Here is a 19,038-nt window from a genome sequence, read left to right as displayed (position 1 = left end):
GAAGGAAGGAAGGAAGGAAGGAAGGAAGGAAGGAAGGAAGGAAGGAAGGAAGGAAGGAAGGAAGGAAGGAAGGAAGGAAGGAGAGAGAGAGAGCATGGATCATGGCATGTCAGAACTAGCACAGGTCTTGAAGTCAGGAAGCCCTGCGTTCAAGTCTCACCTCAGATACATTCTAGCTCTGTGACCCTAGAGAACTCTCAGTTCCCCCAGGCAAATCTTTAAGACTACAAGTTGTACTTGGGCAGCTACTGCTTTGCCTTGGTGCAAAGGGATTTCCACACTAATAATTCCCTTCACCAATAAAAATAATTGGATTAATTCAAGGGAAGCTGAATGGCTCAGTGGATTGAGAGCCAGCCCTGAGACAGGAGGTCCTGTGTTCAGATCTGACCTCAAACACTTCCTAGCTGTGTGATCCTGGGCAAGTCACTTGACACCCCCCCCCATCGCCTAGCCCTTACCACTCTTCTATCTAGTATTGATTCTGATTCTAAGACAGAAGGTAAGGGTTTAAAAAAACTAAATAAATAATTGGACTAATTCAAAGGGGAGAGAGTGTGTAGGACTCACTACTTGGATCTGAAGAAGTATCACAAAGGAAATAGTAAAGTATACTGTGGATTAGTCTCTGGACATCCCTCAGCTATTGGATGTCCTCAGAAGGTTGAATCCCCCAAGATCCCTTTGTATGCAGAAACCTGTATTTGATGCAGGAGAGGTGCCACAAGTCTAGGGACATAGGAGGATAACTACAGTAGGAGCTAAGACAATGGCATAGTGGAGCCAACACTAGTTAAAAACTAGGGCTAATAAGGATCTAGCTGGTGCAGTAGATAGGGCACCAGGCCAGGAGTCAGGCAGGCTACTCTTCAGGGGTTCAAATCAGACTTCAGATATTTAGGAGCTATATGAACCTAGGTAAGTCATTTAACCCTGTTTGCCTCAGTTTCTTCATCTGTAAAATCATCTGGAGAAGGAAATGGCAAAACACTTCAGTATCTTTGTCAAAAAAGCTTCAAATAGGGTCACAAAAAGTTGGACTGCACTGAAACTACTGAACAACAATAGGGATAGGGACTGAAGCTGTGTTTTCATTGGTAGATGGATCCCTCTGGTAAGAAACTTCCCCCCAGAAATGGAAGCCAATACATTTTTTCCCCTAAAGAGTTGCCTAGAGCACTGAGAAGTAAGATGACTTACTCAAGGTCACATAGCCAGTGTGCCTGAGAGGTTGTGAATATATTTCTTGGGGTCTGTTAACTTTTATTATATATATATATCTTAATTATCTCATCTTCCTGAGTTCAAATTTGGTCTCAGACACTTACTAAATGTGAGACCCTAGATAAGTCACTTAACTATGTCTGCCTCAACTTCCTCATCTGTAAAATGAGCTGTAGAAAAGCCCCAACAATACCATTGCTGGGTCTGTTTCCCAAGAAGATCAGGGGAAAAGAAATTTACTTAGGAGTTCCAAGATATTTATAGCATTTCTCTTTTTTGTGTGTGTGGTGACAAAGAACTGGAAACTGAGAGTATGTCCATCAATTGCAGAATGGCTGAACAAACTGGGGTGTATGATTGTGATGGAATATTATTGCCCTATAAGAAAGGATGAGCAGGTTAATTTTTTTAAAACATGGAAAGAGCTACATGAAGTAATGAAAAGTCAATGAAAAGAACCAAGAGAACATTGTATACAGTAATAGAATTAATGTGTGAAGAATAACTTGTGAATGTCCACCTACAGAGAATGACCTGAAAAACAGAAACATGAAAGATACAAATTTATATATACATATCTTTTTGTTGAGTGATACCTTCTATAGTCTGGAGAGGGGAGGAGAGGAAGGGGTGGAGATAACCTGGGAATAAATTCTATTAAATAAATTAATCATTTTTTTTAAAAAGCAAAAAAAAGTGAGCTAGAGAAAGAAATGACAAACCACTCCAGTATCTTTTTCCAAGAAAACCCCAAGAATGACTGAACAAATTGTGGTGTATGATTGTAAGAAATGATGAGCAGGATGACTTCAGAACCTGGAAAGACCCGCACGAACTGATGCAGAGTAAAATAAGCAGAACCAGGAGAACACTGTACACAGTAACAATATTGTAAGATGATCAACTGTGAATGACAGCTATTCTTGGCAATGCAATGATCCAAGACAATTCTGAAGGACTTATGACAAAGAATATTATTTACCTCCAAGGAAAGAATTGATGGAGTCTGAATGTAGATTAAAGCATACTACTTTTCACTTTATTCATATGTGTGTTTTTATTTGGGGGTTTTGGTTTTATGTGAGTATTTTCTCATAACATGACCAATGTGGAAATGTTTTACAATGTCATACATGTAGAACCCAAATCAAATTGTTTACCATCTCGGGGAAGAGGGAGAGAAGAGAGGAAGGGAAACAACTTGGATATTATAATTTTGGAAAACATATGTAAAAGACTGTTATTCTATGTAATTGGGAAAATAAAACATTAAATTAAAAAATAAAACTCCAAAAGTTGACTGAAAAACAAATATATATACACATATGCATATATACATATATTATGTGTATTCTATTATGTAATATAGTATATATGTATATGTTATATATGTATATATAACTCAATTTGACTGGTTTCCTTTGTAATTCCATTTATTTTATTTTCTGCATTTAAAAGCATTATTTTGAGACAAATCCATCACTCCCCCAAACTGCCAAGGGGCCCACAAAAAAAGATTAAGTATCCTTGGTTTACATAGTTACAGATTCTGACCCCACAAAGCTTACTGACTATTCAGAGGATGTCATCATCAAATAATGAGCCAAATAGCACATGTAAGGAGAAATTCTAACCTTATTAAGGGAAATGAGAAGATGTCATACACATCACATTATCAGCTTTCCTCCATAAGATCTTTAGGTATTTTTATGTGGTCATTTGACTATTTGAAATTGGGGGTGGAAAGTGAGTCATTGAGAGAGCAGAAAATGTCAGATCAAAGAGAAACCAAAACTGGAAGCTGAGAAAAGGGAGGAGAAGCCAGGAGGTACCAGTGAAGTTGTAAATGGAAAAGTTCAATGCCAGCAGGTTAGCCACAAGGTGAAGATTTTTTTTTTGGTCTTGGACACTCACAAAACATAAAATATAAAATATAAATATATGAAAATATAAAATGGTCCCCACTCCTTTGTGACCACCTTCTACTTCAGCCAAGATGGTGACAGAAATAGCAAGCGTACAGCTTTCAGACTATCTACAAAAATGAATTTAATTAATGATATTCTAAATGTGAGATCTTTGACAGACAAATGGATATATCATGGAAGTGAATCACATTCATATAGACATTCTGACTATAAATGAAACCAGAAGTCACAAAGATGTAGATGAATAGGGGCTACATAGAAGGACAATTCAAAGGAGCTTCTCAGAGAGACGAGCAAAACAGCTGCCAGAATTGACTTCATAATGAACCCAAAGGCATCAAGATGCATCATTTCAGGAGATATCTAGCCATTTCCTCTCATGAGTATTTGGGGAGAAGCAGACCTGGGGTGGGGAATATGACCTCAAAGACCACAGCCCCAAGAGTTAGAAGAGGATATTATAGGCAGCAACCACTACCTAAGAACAGTGGGATTCACTAAGCAAAGTGAAGAGACAGAGTCAGGAAAACAATATACACAGTGCCTGCAACAATGTCAATGGAAAGAATAACCACTACAAAAGAATTGAAAATTAATGCAGGAAAATATTGTGAAATGAATACCCTTCCCCACCCCTTTGCAGAGATTGGAGTGGAGTGTCCACAGATGTAGAGTATTACATATAATTTCAGATTATTTAAGTGCATTGATTAAATGACATATGTAAAACCCAGTGGAATTACTGAGGGGACGGGGAAGGAAAGAACATGAATCATGAATCAATGGAAAAATATTCTAATTTAATTAATTAAATAAATTTTTTCCATTTGAAAAAATCAATGCATTGATTAGATTTACTGGATTTTTTCTCTCTTTTTTCATTTTTCTTTTTTAACGGGTTTTTAAAAATGGTTTTAAGAGATGACCTTCTAAAAGAGGAAAAAGCAGAAGCACAGGGAAACAAAAGATATCAATAAAGATCTAATTTTTTTTAAAGCTTCCCTCTTCCTAGGAAATGTCACTGACTCCCTTCAATGCTTCCCACCCCAGCTTTTCCTTGTGCCCACTCACATCTCCTCATGACTCAGGACCTTTGTTCTCTCATCTGCCCTTTGCATCTCTTTCTCTTCATCTGGTATCTTCTGTTCTCTCATTCATAGAATTCATTATCCAATCCATCTTTGTACCTATTATTCATTCAACAAACACATTTTAAGGCAGATAGAATCAGGGCTGTGCTGGAGGCAGCTGTACTGGCTCATGGAGTCAGTTGTTAAATTTTCATCATGATCATTCATACCTTGGAAATCTGCCAAGGCCACAAATCAGGGCTTGATCTATTGTTCTATTGATTGTCTAGACTTTAAAAAGTGATGGAGAAAATGTTAATAACACAGATTTAACTTAAAGGTGTGAGGACACTTTTTTTTTCAGAGAACCCAGTTGTTAAACATTCACTAGCACAACCCTAGAAAGGACCCAGTCTTTTCCCTCTGGGAAATCAAGGTCTATTGGGAGAAATAAAATATGGTCATGAACACATAAAACTATGACACATAATATCAAATGATAAGGGCAAAGGGAGGTAGAGAATGAAGTCAGCAGAAGTACAAAAACAATATATATGATGACTGCACCAATGTCGAAGGAAAGAACATCACAAACAATCAACACTGAAAGCAGTTAAATTATAAAAGTCAAGTTTGACCCCAAAGAAGATATATGAGAAAGCACCTCCTCTTACTTTTTGTAGAAGTGTTGGGTTATGGATGTGGAATGCTTGCTTGCACATAGTATTAAACTTTTTAATATATTGTTTAGAATCTCTGAAACTTTTTTTCTCTTTTATTCTTTGATATTAAGGGATAACTCTCTGGGAAGAGGTATAGAGAGTGACACATTAGAAGTCTTATGGGAAGTTGGAAGAAGGAAAGATAATACTATAACTTATGACCCAAAACTATAGCTCTGGGCTTCCCCAGAATGTATTCATTCTTTAAAACTTCTTTAATAATCTCCATGGATCATTTTGTGCCCACCCCCATCCCTTCCCAAGCCCTGGAAACAACTGAATTTGTCTTGTCTATTTCTCCTTAGGTTTTCCCCCAAGTCCTTTTCAAAGCACTTGAAGCACACAAAAGCATTTAAACATAAAACAGATTTATTTAAAAGTATATAAAGAGTAGGGAAAAGTGCTCATGGTCATACCCAGTTAGTAAGTATATATTTACAGCCCATTCTACCCCCAAAACTCACACACAGCATCAACTAACCAAGTCCCCATCCTCTGCTTTGTTGTTCTGGATCCCAGAGCTGATAGAGCATCAACTTCATCTCATCCTTCTCTGAAATCCAGGCTCCTTTATTCTGGTTCCTAGCTGTTGCCCTAGTCTTTGAGCATGGGCTTATATTTATCCCATGTCCTAACACATTTGCTGCCATATTGACTCCTGATTTTACATGGCATTCCCCAAAGGTCCTTCTTTTCTTACAACTGGGCATGTCTAAAGCACTGGGAGAGAAGGTCATTCAACTTCTCCCAGGTAATGGAGGATTCCTTTAATTGCATCATGTGAAAAAATTATTCAGATCCTTTTAGAGGTATTTACTACATGATTAATAATTTGATAACCATTTATTAAGAGCTTAATATGTGCTAGCCACTATGATAGGTGATAGAGATACAAATACAAAAGATTATTAAATCAATCCCTCCCCAAAAGAAGTTTATATTGTAAATAGGTTATTTTTGTAGAGGGTTTCATGGTTTACAAAGCATTTGCCTTTTGAAGTTGGCAATACAAATAGTTTTCTCCTTACTTTAAAGAGGAAACTGATGTGTTAGCAAAAAATTCAAAATTCGGAGAATTCATCAATTGGGGAATGGCTGAACAAGTTGTGGTACATGATTGAAATAGAATCCTATTGTGCTAGAAGAAATGATAAGCAGGATGACTTCAGAAAAACCTGGGAAGATTCACATGAACTGTTGCAAAGTGAGAAGAACCAGAACATTGTACACAGTAACAACAATGTTGTTTGATGAACAAGTATAAATGCCCTAGCTATTCCCAGCAAAATAGTGATCCAAGATAATGCCAAAGAATCATGATGAATCATCCAGAGAAAGAATGTACAAAGTCTTAATGCAGATCAGAATTTATTATATTTCACTTGTCTTTTTTTTGTCCAAGATTTCTTCCATAAAATCACTAATATGGAAAAATTATTAAACATGTAAAAATCTCTATCAGAGATAGAGTCATCTTAAGGGGAGGAAAGGAGAGAATTTGGGACTCAACATTTAAAAAACAAATTTTAAAAATTGTTTTTACATATAATTGGGAAAAAACATTATTTTAAAAAGTAAAAAGGAAACTAAGGCTTACAAAGGTAAAGAGACTTGCCCAAATTCACCTAGCTAATAAATAGAAAAAGGTTACAAATCCACGTCCTTTGAGAGTGTGCTAGTAAATGTTTAATAACTAGCTCTCTAAAAAATGTGTTCTTAATAGCCTTTTAAATTTAATCTTCATTATTAACATTTTCCCCACTATTTTCCTAAACTTAGACAATCAAAGAACAATAAATCAAGCCTAGTCTTGTAGCATTTGTTAAGAGGTATGAATGCTCACATTGAAATTTTAACAATTGACTCTCCAGCTTATTCAGCTGGACCCAGAGCATACCTGCCATACATGCAAAGCTAGTGGGTACTTTCCATTCTTTCACACTGGCATCCAACTGTAGGCAGAGGGAACTGGGATAACAGTGAGCACAAGGTGGAACTGGGTTCCCTCCTTGGTAAAGAAGATAATATTTAATCCATGGATTTAAGAGTAGATGGGAATTTAACAAATGGATAAAGAGAGAAACAATAGAGGGTGGTTATGGCTGTAGTAGCTTAGGAGATAATTGTAAAGTGAAGAAGAGGTGAAATACAGTGTTTCTGGATGAAAACACAAGAAAAAATCGTTTCTGTTTAGGGCACAAGAACTCTAGCCATTTGCTTTTGGACAAAAAGCTTTAAATAATCATTGCTCTAGTGCTACTAATTTCTAGGGCTCATTGATTCACAGTTATATGACTGTGAATTAGGGAACCCCATGATCTTGAAAGAATAGCACTTTTGGATGACCTAAAAGGCATTCAAATGACATGTGCCAGACATAAATAAGCTATGTTAGCAATAACAACTTAAATGAGGAAAACAATAAAAAATACAATCATGAATTTGTAATGACTGGAAAGGGAAGTGGGTCGCTAGCATATTGAGAAAAGTGGAAAATGGATGGAGAGTCCATGTTCTTTGTTGTTATCTATAAAGTACTAAACAATCCTAAAGATGGCCTCCAGATCACTGGATAGACTTTGGAGCGTGTAAGAAAAAGCAGGGACAAGAATCAGACAGGATGAGAAGGTGCAGAGGCACTAGCCTCTCTAATGACATAAGTGGTCTATTAACAAATCAAAGCATGTTGCTTTTCATCTGATTTGTTTTGGTTTGGTTCTGAAAGGTGAGGCTCCAAGAAGTGTGTTGACTAATGATCTTCCTTCCATTTTGTCTATGGTCCTAGAGGTTTAACCCCTGAGCTTTAAATTTAATCCCAACATCCCTTCTGCTGCCAACAGAGCCAGATGCCAAGGAGGACACAGAGATAAAATGATAAACCTCTATTTAACAGATTTAGAGAAGCAAACAAAAACTAATTAACAAATGAGAAATTGGGATTAGATACTAATTCTTCTACATCACAAGAGCTGAAGAGGATGAAAAGAAAAATACTTGCAACCAATTTATCATCACTTGCAGAAATTCACTGAAGCTGCCCTTTTGTGGTTGTAAAAATGTCTCAATCAAGAGATTCTAGATGAATTTTGATAAATTTTTATCTTTTCATTGAATAAATTTGGAAGAATTTGCAGGAAAATTGGGCTAAGAGCCCTGACCCCCATGTCAATCAGAATATACCCCTCATTTCAAAAAAGGAATTTTATTGTTCTTTTTCAAGCGGGAAACTACATCCTTTGTTTTTCCCTGGTTCCCTTAAAAAATTATTGCCTTTGGCCATTTGGGGCCTATAAAATAGATGAAGAATAGGAAGTTTGTTACAAACAACTGAACAGTAGAATGCCACAGAACTGTAGAATCTCAAGAGTTGGAAAGGACCTTGGAGGTCATCTTAGTTCCTCATTCTGGAACAAGCAGAACAAAGTCATTTCAATATAAAATCCTTCAGATAGCTGAAGACAATGCTCACATTTCCCCTGAGTCTTCACTTTTCAAGGTTGAATATTCCCAATTTCTTTCCTCCATTTTGTATATTCAAGCTGGTCTGATGAGCCCCAGTCCTGGCCAATTGCTGTACATTGGCCAGGTCAGAGACTGTGTCCATACAGGAATTCTTTGAAAAGAAAGAGGAAGCATGTATTTGGTTTTCCATGTCCTCTGTCAGAAAACAAAAACCTGCTTAAAAAGAAGGAAAAAAACTAAGTAGGGAGTTAAGACTCTTCCTTAACTATGGAACCCTAAATGGCATTAATATCCAGGATTATAACCTCTATCTTAGATCCCAAGTTGATTTATGCTTTGGAAGGCGTAGCAATGTTCATTAAGATGGCCTTCTGGAGGATGTTCAACTTTATACAGATATGAAGGTGGAAGATGGTCTTCCATATCAAAGAGCCATATGGTATATCACATTGGACACTGAATTTAGGAATGATAATAATAGTAATAATAATTAACATTTATGTAGTGCTTAATATGTGCAAGGAACTGTGCTAAGTGTTTTACAATTATTATCTCAGGTCATCCTAACAGCAACTCTGGGAAGAAGGTAAAATTATTATTCCCATTTCACAGATGAGGAAAATAAGGTAAACAATGGTTAAATGAGTAACACAGCAAGTAAATGGCCAGAATGAGATCTGAACTCAAATTTTCCTAAATGACTCCAAGCCCAGCATTCTGTCAGCCATGCCGTATAAAAAGGCTTAGATACAAATCCTATCTCAGACACATAATAACTATGTGATCCTAGGCAAGTCACTTGACATCTTGGCTTTCTCAACTGTGAAATGAGGTGGTTGGACACACTGTTTTCTAAGGTTCTTCCCAGCTCTAAATCCATGCTCCTATGGCTATGGCATGCCCTATCTAGAAATTGGTTTATGCCAGCTTCTTTGTTCTTTGTACTGGCCTTCTCCAGGTCTTTAGAGAATCATTCATTCAGACCTCCCAGGAAGGTTAAAAATGTTTGTCTTCATGGTTTTATCAATTACTCTTGAATATTAGGACCCTGCTCAGCATGCCAAATGGGTCCAAGCTATCTACCAACACAATACCAACATCGGTTTTCCACCAATTTCTTAATGTCCTTTTATGAAGGGAGATCATGTTCCTGAGATACATAAAGATCAGTAGGGTGTACTAATCCACATAAATTAAAAGTCATATTAAAGGATTAAATTCACTTCTGTAAAAGACCAACATTACTTCTTTGGCTTTGGGCAGTACTGATGCCAGAGAACCCAAGTTTTCCTGCTCTGAATGATCTCTTACTGACTTATAGCATTCCTAAAGTATTCCACTGCCTATTAGAGATGAAAGGTGTTTTTGATAACTTAAAAAACTGATCCAATTCAAATTGAGAGATACTTAGAAGCCATGGCCCTGTAGGGCATCAATTCTTGATTCAACATAAGAGTCAGAAATTATGAATAGTATCACATAAAAAGAAAACTAATTATTACCTAACAGAAAATGAGTGCCTATTGATGTAGAAGTCACTTTAGATATCCAGGGATAGTCAGACCATGGATGAATCAAAACAAAAGTTAAAATCAACATCATACAAGAAGAAAGGATAAAGAAAATGTTGTATTCAATTAAAAATGCTTCAAACTGACCTATTTGAACAAGCTATTGGCATTGAAAAAATGTAAAAATGGATAAACACAAAGACAATGATTCTGATGATCATCATTTTTTTACAGAATTTAACTGATATATAAAGCAGTCACCACAACAAAGAATCCAAAAGAGCCTAGATCTCTTAGTTCACCTTAGTTCACCTCATTTGGAGAATATTTGACCTCCATGTCAAGCATATATATATGGAAGTCAAGGTTAGAACAAGTTTAGAACACAAACTCATTTGTAAAATATTGCAAAGAATGGTAGATGAGTAAGACTAGAACAATCTTACAAAAGAAGAAAAACAATGAAAAAGAAAATTTAATTCATAGGAAGCATAAAGAAAGTATAGCACAGTAGAAAGAATACTGGATTGATTAAAATAAAACTCAATTTAATTCCTGCCCTGCTACTCAATACCTTTGTAAATTTGGGTAAGTCACTTCATCCCTCCAGTCCTCAATTTCTTCATCTATAAAGTGAGGAAACTGATCTAGATGACCTTGAAGACTCTTTCTAGCTCGAAATCTATTATCCTTTTACCAAATAAGTCTCATCATGCTAAGAGCGTTTGTAGATGAATTCAGAAAGAGAATAATAAATCAACCGAAAATGTTATGAATGAATAAAATATTAAAAGACATAGAATAATCTCCAGAATGGCAGATAGATCCTCTATGGATGATTAATGAGAGGGCATGAACAAGTATTGAGCCAGATACAATAATAATAACTAATATTTATATAGCACTTTAAAGTATGAAAATTTTCCTTACATATATTATTTTATTTGAGTCCCATAACAATTCAGTGAAGAACTATAAATATTATCACCTCCATTTCCATTGTTTAGCAGAGTACTTGGCACATAGCAAACATTTATTCTATTTAACAGGTGGGATTGAGTGATTTGCCCATGGCCACATAGCTAGTATCAGAGACTGGATATGAACCCAGGCAGATCTTCCCCACTCCTATATATTACATCATCCTACCTACCCCATAAAATGGAACTTCCTTGAGGACAGGGACTGTTTTTCATTTTTGTCTTTGTATCTCCAATGCCTAGGACACTATCTTGCCTTAGAAGACAATCAGCAAATGCTTTAGTTGAACTGAATTGAATGAAAAGGTATGAATGAGTTGCAATCTGAACTTAGTATCTATATCATATATACTGAACTTTCAAGTTAGTATTATGCTTCCCCATCAGCTATGTTCCTAGACAATGACATTCAAAGACCCATTTTTGGATATCTGATGGATCAATGACCCTAACAGGCCATTCTACAGACCATAAGCTCTATAGCTGGGAATCACAAAATCTGATCTAGTATCTTCGCTTTACACTTCTACAAAAACACACATACATGTACATATGCACACACACAACCACCAACACCACTACCATCAACTTTATCTATCATTTGTTTGAACTCTTCCAGTGAAAGGCAAAACTCTAATTCTCAAGTAAACTATTCCATTTGTTGACAGTTCTAATTCTTAGGAATTTCTCCTTATATCAAGACTGAGTAGGTATAGTGGACAAAGTGTTGGACTTGAAGTCAGGAAGACCTAGTTCAAATCCTACTTCGGGTATGTATTAGCTGAGTGATTTTAGGCAGATCATTGGACCTCAGTTTCTTTATCTATACAGTGAGGAAGTTGGACTCGGTAGTCTCGAAGACTCCTTCTTGCTATAAATCTATGATCCTATGATGTTGCCTCCTTGTATCTTCTACTCATCACTCCTGAACCAGCCCTCTAGAGCCAAGCAACCTGAGTTTAATTCCTTTTTTGTCTGAGTATACAGTAAACAACTAGACAGCTGGCATGACCCTCCTAAATCTTCTTTTCCACCAGGTTAAATTTCTCTAATATTTTCCATGGATCCTCACAGCACATGGTCTTCAGTCCCCTCAACATCCTAATTGCCCTCCCTCAGAGGTGGCATTGTCTCTCCTGAAATTTGTCACCAAGAGCTAAACCCAAACCTGTAGATTCATCTTATCAGGACAGAACACAATGGGACTATTATCTCATAATGAGTAGCATTTATATGATACTATAAGATTTGTAAAGTGCTTTGTAAATATTATCTCACTTGATCCTCAAAACAATCCTGGAAAGTGGGAGCTATATTTATCCTTATTTTATAGAAGAAGAAATCGAGGCATAGAGAAGCCAATTGACTTGCCCTGGGACACACAACTATCAAGTGACTAAGGCAAGATTCAAACACAAGTCTTCCTGACTCCAAATTTAATATTCTTTCCACTGCATCACCTAGCTGCCTCATCTCCCTTCTTCTGGATGCTTTGTCACTTTTTTCAGTCTAATATTACAATAGATTTTGTCTGAGGTTACTTCCATTAATGTAATTATTATAACTAACTTCTCACTTTCCATCCACAGCTATTTGGTTTGAAGCATGAAACATGATACTGTCATACCAGGGACACCCTTGTCCCCCACCCTTTCCAACTTTATTTTGTGTTTTCTTCTCTCATTAGATTTTAATTTCCATGAAGAAGGACCAGGGACTGTCCTTTCTCAAATTTGAACCCCTAGCACTCAGCACAGTGCCTGGCACATAGCAGGTACTTAAAAATATTTATTTGGATTGAAATAGAATTAAAATCCTCAGATCTCTGTCATATAAACTATCTCATAATTCCAGAACTGCAGGGCCTGTTTCAATGTCCTTTCTCTCTCTGGGTGTTCTTCATGATGGTTGCTCCATGGTGAGAAATTAGTAATGGACAAGTCTCTCAACTGCTTGGCTGGGCTGGCTCCACTTAAAAAACAGGATCTCTGCTAGAAGGACCAATCTGCTTGTGGGCTGTGTCAAGCAGGTCACTCTTCAGGGTTCGTTGGGTTTGACTGCTATGCCTAGTGACAGACTGCCATGGATCCCAATTGCTGGACTACTGGCAGCTCTTACAACATTTCAAAACTCACAATTTTATGCCTGGTCTGTTTCATCTCCAATAACTCATTTACCAAAAGATCAGGAGAGGAGAAACACTGCAGAGACAGAAGAACAACAGTATCTTCATGTGTTCACAACCACATGGTGCCTGGTGACATAGAGGGACTCCCTTACCCAGAAGCTAAAAACATTTCTTCCTCCAACTTCAAAATCCAGCAGAGAGAGATAGTTCTCTTATTAGCTCAAAACATTTGTATTCTCACTCAATTCTAGCTGAGCAACCAATTAAAAAGACTTTTTAATCACCACTCAGTAAGCTGTAAGAATATCTGTGAGGTTATGAATTGGAGAGGGAAAGGGCACCAGCCCCTTGATCACCCATTTCTGGAAACAGGTCCCCCACTTTATTTTGACAACAGGAGATACTGTGCATGCTCTAAAGACTAGGATTCATTGGTCAATTTCTCCAATTTTAACAGGAATCTGGTCATTTTCCTTTTCCACATCACTTGTTATCATCCTATCCACTACAAGCAACAGGCTCAACCCAATTTTGATCCTTCTATTTCTCCCAACATAGCTACAATGGCCTTTTGAGTTGTTAGCATTCATCACCATCACTCATTCTATGTCTTGGCACTCCTGGTGCTTCCTTCTGAACACTACCATGCTCCTATATGTATCCTCCACTACCTGCTTCCATTTTATATACATAGTGTGGGTTTTTTTTCAAGTCTATGAGTTCCCTGAGCATCCACATTAGTCTTTTTAGACAGCTTCCTCTTTTCTTCTTGATTAGAATCATTTGTTTTTGTCAATAGAATTTAGTGCTTGAGATCCTGGCCATTGAAGTCCCCTCCATCTCTGAGACTCTGACTTCCCTTGTAGGATTTTTGGACCCAGGATTCTATCTCTCCTTCCTCTGATTTCTTTGAAATCCATTCCCCTAGATTAGTAATACAGGTTGCAGAGCCCGATTCCTCAGGAAAATCACTTCCTCTCAAAGTTCCTATCATTTCTATCTCAGTAACCAGTTCTTTATTGGCCAGATTCAAGCATAGAATGATTAGAACTGACATCTAAATAGGGTTTTACAGTTTGCAAAGCCCTTTACATGGATTATCTCTCTGGAATCTTTCAACAATTCAGTGAGATAGGTGACACAGAAAAAGGCAGTGTTGCAAAGTGAACAGGGCATTGGATTTTAAATCAAGGAAAATGAGTTCAAATCTCATTGCAGATATTTATTAGCTTTGATGAAATGGATGCCAATAATAATAGCTAGCATTTATATGATGATCTAAGATTTGCAAAGTACTTTACATATGTTATCTCATAATACATGTATAAACCATTGGAATTGCTTGTCAGGTATGGGATAGGGGAGAAGGAAGAGGGGAGGGAGAGAACATGAATCATATAACCATAGAAAAAAATTTTAAATAAAATGAAACTTATAATTTAAAAAAAAACATATGTCATCTCATTTGAGCCTCATAACAACCTTGGGAGATAGGTGCTGTTATTATCCCCATCTTACAGATGAGGAACCTGAAGCTGATGAAAGCTAAATGAACTGTCCAAGGTCATACACCTAGAAAGGTCATTAATCTGTCTGTTCCTCAGCTTCCTCATTTATCAAATGAGAAGTCTGGATTTAGTAGTCTCAATGTCCCCTCTAGTTCTAAATCTATGATCCTGAGATTTCTAGTTTTCAGATTTGGAAGCTAAGTCTCGGAGAAGTCCAGTGATTCATCCCAGAGATACATCACTAGTAAGTGCCAGGAGAGAAGCAAACCCAGGTCTTTCCCAATTCCAAAGCTAGCCTCCCTTCCACTCCCTCCTTTTCATCTTTTGATGAGATCAACATAACTCCCTTCCCTCCATGTGCTTACTTGCCCTTTGGGACCAAGTTGCCCTTCTATTACTAAAAGAAATTTTCTAATTCCAGATCCTTCCCTCTCATCACTGTTCTGGTTAGGGACCTTACCTATTTTTCACAGTTCAAAAATATTATATTCATAAGCCTTCAATCAAAGAATTCCTTTCTATGACTTGTGACAACCAGTAATTATGACCAAACAGAAGGCATAAACTGAACCCCAGAACTCTGGGTTTCCAAGAATATAGCCTAGCATCAGAATGGCTAGACTATTACTACTGCCAACTGTGGAATTTTATTCTACCTTTCATATGAACTATGGTTTCTGCCACCATTGTATTGTGTTTTTCTTATATTTATCCTGTATCCTTTTGTGTCAAAATGAATGATTCCTTGGGGAATTCGAAGCTGTTAAGGCTGACTTATAGAACACCTTGTAAGAAATTAAAAACATGGAAAGTCAGGTGGCTCAGTAGGTAAGAGACTCAGACCTGAAGATGGGAGATCCTTGATCAGATCTGGTCTCAGATATTTCTTAGCTGTATTACCTTGGACAAGTCCCTTAACCCCAATTGCCTAGCCCTTACCATAAATTCCAAGATTCTAAGTATCAATTTTAAGACAGAAGGTAAGAGTATTAAAAAAAGGTCAAATTGTTATATAAAAAGGTTGATCATCATTACAGACATTGAGAGAGACCTAGACCACTGGATACCATGTTTGGCTATGTTCCCAACAGACCTTTTTAGAAACCAATGAAAAGAGGGAGAGAAGAAGAATGAATAAGCATTTTATGTACCATCCACTTTGTGCTAGGCATTACACAAAGTACTTTTTACAGATATATTATTTGATCTTCACAACAACCATGACTAAGTAAGCCCAGAGTTACACAGCTATTAAGTGTCTGAGGCTGAATTTTGAACTAAGGATACCCTGACTCCAATCAAACATTCTATCCCCTGTGCCATGAGCTATCTCCAATAGTAAGTCCTCATTACTCAGCTATTCATGTCTCTAACCTACTTCCTGGCTTATCTTCCTCATTCCATAAAGCCTACCCATTCAATTGGTCTTTGTGATGATGGTTCATCTCCACCCTGACCTACACTCTTCAAGTTCTGGATCAATAATATTAATGGTGAATTAATAATTAATATTAATTAATAAATTAATTAATAAATAATTAATTAATTAATAGATAATAATTAAGCATGAAGAAAATAGTTCAGAATAGTTCTTGGTTCATGAAGGTGATGATATTTCCTCCAATGGTTAGAGGATTGGAAAATGAAATATAGTTATGAAATAACTAAATATAAACTAAATATAGTTATGAAATATAGTAAGAAAATATTGGAGTCAGCAACATAACATATATACTCCAGAACTGGAAGAAGCCTTTCTTAAGTAGAATCCCACTAACCAATAACCTTGAGGTCTGAGTTCTAAGGATGAAAGATGGTGCCTATGTCTATATATTTTATCAAGTATAGTTGAGTTAAGAAGGAACACAGCAGGCCCCAATACTACTATTCCTGTTGTTGCTCATCCTTCAATGATGACTAGACTTGTTCATGAATTGGATTTAAGTAAAGCAGAATTGCACAAAGTCATCAGCCTCACTTCTTTCTTCCAGAGTCATCGAAGTCCAGTGGCAAAACAAATTCAGGATGATTGGCAAAGGCCTGGATGCAGTGAATGACCTTAGAATATTTGATGGCTGACCAAGCTCTAGGCACTCTCCCCACACTTGCTTCTACTACCTTCATGACCACTGGAACAATTTGTTCTTATCCATCCATTCTGCTAGTGACTTGATATGCTTGGGGTAGACATCTCCCTCCATCACTGACAACTCTATCTGGCATAGCCCATCTGCCAAGCAGTTTTACTGGGGTATGGCCACTGAATATGCTACAGCTTCTTAGAACCACAGATGAGATTTGGGTTACAGGTTGTTACCAAAGGTAGGGGGCAGTCCATTCCTATACATAGACATTGGGGGAAAGGAGATGAAAAACACAATGAACCAAATAATTAGTTCCCTGATCTGATTGGAACTTCCAGGTTTTGAAACACTACAATGTTTTCCCATTCATCTCAACCCCCAAGGCACTCTGTCTCCAAGCTGTCTTAGCTTTACATTTAATTTTGTTCCCCTTTGAATTTGAATTCCATCTGCTCTGCTCCAGACATGGATTAGCCAGCCCCCAACTGAGGGTGTGTCCTAATCACTCATACATATTGACCTGGCTCAAATAGGATATAAGAGATCTTTCTGACTATAGTTCTGACATCCAGTGTGTTAGCTATACACTCAAAGATTCATGTCACAAAAAAACAAAATGATAAGTATGCTGTATTCCTTCATCTGAACCACTAACAAAAAGAATGCTGGATTTGGAATTGGAGGACCTGGGTTTGATACCTATGGAAAACTCTGTTGTGATTAGGATTTATTTAGTTTTATTCGGAGCAGGGGTTTAGATGAGAGAAAGGGCTTGTGATTTTTATGCTGTTCCCTTTAAGGGAGAAGACCACAGAACTCTCAGGGGTCACTTTAAGAGATGTAGGATAAAAGAGAGACAGTTGGGCATTTCTGGGCCTCTCTCTTGGATGGACTTTCCTCTCGAGAGCAGGTGGCTGGGTCTTTCCTCTGAGTGAAGAAGAAGGTTTTAGTGACTTTAGATATTGTTTATTTGAGAGCTGAGATACATACCGAAACTGAGAAGTGTGTTTACTGAAAGCATTTCACCTCAGAACCTGAGGAGGAGCTAAAGAGCCATTTTTACTTTGACTTAGAGCTAAGAGGAAGTGCTGGGTGTGTTTCCTTTACCTGAGAAGAAACTGACAGTTGAGTTTTGGGGCTGACTGAAGATAGAGAACTGAGAAGAAATCAATTTCTAAGAGGGCTGTTCTTTGAGAACAGACCCAGTTGTTGGACTTTCTGAATTCCCTAGAAACTGGAAGTTTTCTCCAGTGACAGGTACTCTGACTTGGGAGATCTTATGGGGAAAACCAGGGGAGATAAATATTATATGTGTGTTCAGAAGGGTGAGTAGGAGACAGGAATGACAAAAGGTGGGACCAAACAAGTTAGGGAAACTGGGTTTAACTGTTAAGGGAAAAGACTGTAGACAGAAGTGACAGTTAGGCCCCAACTGTCACCCTGCTTCTCCTAGACAAGGGGTCTGTGAAAACCAGCAAGCAAATGACAAGAGGATTTGTAACAAATTTAATTAAGGGAAGTATTGGCCTAAAGGATAGGAATAGGGGTTTCTACACTTCCAGACCATGGGCAAACCACAGGGTCAGGGGAGGGACTTATCTACACTGAACTGAGAACTAAAGCAAGACAGGGCCCAAAGAATAGCAGGACTGAAGTGGGTATCCTCACAGCAGAGTTCTGACACACTCCAGTGATGTTGCAGCTCCTCCAGGACCACTAGCTGTGCTCTTTCAGATGGGTAGATTCTGGGAGCTAACCCAGCCCAAGTTAACCTGCAATTCAGGTGGGGATTAATAGTCTCTACCAAAAATCTCCAACAAGTAGATGACAGTCTTCCTTCAGGATATCAAGAAATCTGGGTGCAAACTCCACTTCCTCTGAGGTCTCCCAGGATCAGTTACAACTTGTCCCAACCACCATGGAGTCCATCTCAGAGAGAGAGAGACCACACTTCCTGCTTCCCCATTACATTTACAATTCTCCAGCCCTTCCTGCTAGGTTTCCTAAATAATAATTTAGTAAACTTCCTCACAACAGAGAGAGGGATCTCAGAATCTGACAGATACATCTCATAGTTTAAGCATATATATATATATATAAATTTAAGGAGGATAAAGAAGATTATATAAACTAGAATAGGTTTTAGTTAGATAGATAATATTTTAAGATAGTTGAAAGTAAGTTGTCAGATAAGAAGCTCTGCAAGGAGCAGTTTGTGGGGGGTTGTTTTATTTAGAAAATCTTAGTGTTAGGATTAAGAGATTCCTGTCCTGTCCTTTTCCTAAATCCTGTCTCCTGTCCCTGCCTCTCCTCCTAGAGGTAAATAAATTGGAGTTGGATCAAACTGCTTCCTGACATCCATCTATCACCAGTAAATAGTTTTACAACTGACAGCTATAATTACTAGAACAGCTTGGTCCA

The sequence above is a fragment of the Gracilinanus agilis genome, chromosome 6 (assembly GCF_016433145.1).
Source record: "Gracilinanus agilis isolate LMUSP501 chromosome 6, AgileGrace, whole genome shotgun sequence".
In the NCBI taxonomy this organism is placed as follows: Eukaryota; Metazoa; Chordata; class Mammalia; order Didelphimorphia; family Didelphidae; genus Gracilinanus; species Gracilinanus agilis.
This window is presented reverse-complemented; position numbering follows the sequence as displayed.